The sequence below is a fragment of the Myotis brandtii genome, unplaced genomic scaffold, assembly GCF_000412655.1.
Source record: "Myotis brandtii unplaced genomic scaffold, ASM41265v1 scaffold426, whole genome shotgun sequence".
Classification (NCBI taxonomy): domain Eukaryota; kingdom Metazoa; phylum Chordata; class Mammalia; order Chiroptera; family Vespertilionidae; genus Myotis; species Myotis brandtii.
In genome coordinates, this window is record NW_005366314.1 from 155,842 (window position 1) to 158,276 (window position 2,435).

Here is a 2,435-nt window from a genome sequence, read left to right on the forward strand (position 1 = left end):
TCCGCCGCAGGATCTGGACCGGACGAGCCATGGGTCCTGACGGCCCGAGAGACCCGGACCGGAGGCGTCGGCTACGCTGCGGAGGCAGCTCTTCTGTTCCTCATTTCTGAGCCGGGAACGCAGCCCCGGGGGACGTGCCTCCCGGTCCAACGCCGCGTCACGCCCGACCACAGCCCAGACGCTGCCGGGGACCAGTGTCAGCGACCGAAGGGGAGCAGCAGAGCCCAGAGAGCAAGTCGGCAGCCGCACCGGCCCCCACTCCGGGCTCAGCTTCACGGGCTTGGCAGCCCCGTTTTTCTGACATGATGGGAGCTGACGGGAAAGCATCTCAGCGGAGCCGCCTTCCTCCTGTAATAATATTTGTTGGTGTCTAAGGGCGCGGGCCCGGGCGGCCGGTCCTGAACGCGGTCCCACCGAGCGTCAGTGAGCTCCGGAGGGAGCCTGTGTCACAGACCGCCGCCTCTGTGATGACGCTCTTACCGTGGAACGTCCAAATGTCTGCAAACACAGAGCACATGCTGCAGTGCGTCTCCACGCACCATCACCGGCTCCACAATGCTCCGCTCACGGCCAACCTGTCTCCTCACTTCCCTCCCGTCCCCTCCACCCAGCTCCGGACTATTGTGAACGAACCCTCGAATCACGTCCGCTCCCCTCAGTGCTTCCACTCGTGTCTCTAAGAGACAAGGACTCTTTAGAAGCATAACCATCCTTGTGTTTTTTAAAAATCTTTTCAGTTAAGTGCATTTTTAAAAACTATATATTTTTATTGATTTCAGAGAGGAAGGGAGAGGGAGAGGGAGAGAAATATCCATGATGAGAGAGAATCACGGATCGGCTCCCCCCGCATAGCGACGTGCAGGGCGCGTCCTCATTTCCTTCACGCCTGCAGGCTGCACCCGTGCACGGACGGCCCAGTCAGTACTCAGCCAGCCCTCTGCTGGTGGACGTTCCAATCATTACCCAGCCAGCCCTCTGCTGGTGGACGTCCGGATTGTTTCTCTGCCTCATGATCCCAAATAACGTGGACCACACAGGGCCTCTTTTCCTGGTTGTTTTTGCTGGTTGGTAAGTTTCACACCGAGAGAGCTGAGCAGAACCTGCTCTGGTAGATGCTCAGTCAATGTTTGCTGAGTAAAACCTCAACCATCACGTGTAAAGTCTGAAAACACACCGTTAATTGTATGAATGAAAAGTGGGAAGTACTGGTGATGTCAGTGCAAATCCTATAGGTTAGTGCATAGTATGTACTCAAAGATTCACTTCTATGTTCATGTACTGTGACTCTAAAAACTTCTCTAGCTATTACATGATGAGGATGTTTTTTAAAGATACGTTCAGCCCTGGCTGGTTTGGCTCAGTGGCTAGAGCGTCGGCCTGGGGACTCAAGGGCACATGCCCGGGTTGTGGGCTTGATCCTCAGTGGGGGGCGTGCAGGAGGCAGCCGATCAGTGATTCTCATCATTGATGTTTCTCTCTCTCCCTCCCTCTCCCTTCCTCTCTGAAATCAATAAAAATATATTTGGGAAAATATATAATAATTTACTTGTTCCTGAGAAGTCTGTGTTCCCTGCTGGACCGTGTCCCCTGCTGTGGCTGCCATGTTCTCAGTCCCTCAGCCCCACAGGGAACCTAGCCCGAGCTCGATCCTCACTTAGCGTTTGCTGAATAGATGAATAAACCCAGGGTTTCCATCCGAAACCCCTCCCTCAGGTGCAAACCAAAATGTTTCTGGGCAGCAAACCTGACTGACCTTCCCTTGAGCGGCTTCCTCCACCCCGACCCCGACCCGGACCCCGGTGGGGCGGCCGAAGGCAACTGACACCCCGTGGGCTCGGTGGCTCCTACCCCATGAGGAAGTTCAGCCCCTGCCACACCCACCACACCGCCACACCTGCCACCCCCCCACACACACACCTGCCCTAAGTCCTGACCCTGAGGAAGAGCTCTGGGGATTTCTGGGGAAGGCTTGTGGGGCTTCTGAATCACCTCCCCCCGAGCCTCCATGGATCCTGACAGAGTCCTCCCACCCCCTGGCTGAGACCATGGAACACACAGCCCAGGGGGTCAGCTGCTACTCGGGGGATGCTGGTCCCACCTGGGATGAGTCGCTTCTGCAAGAACCCCTGTGGGCTGGGTCGCAGCCCTAACCCCTGCCCACCGCCCCCCTCCTCACTCAGCACAGAGCGTCCTCCGCAGCCCATGCCGTGTCCGGGCTCCCTGCACCGCCTTCCTCCGTGACGGTCACAAAGTGACGGGAGGGAAGTCATGCTGGGCCGTCGGGAGGAAACGAATGCGTTGCCATCAGAGGGCACAGGTCTGAGGGGGTGAATTTCACCAACGAGCCTCTCGGCTCAGAAGGAGAAGACTCGGCCCCGGGAGCTGGGCCGGGCGCACACCCTCCCTGGCACCTGGCAGAGGCGCAGGGGGAACGG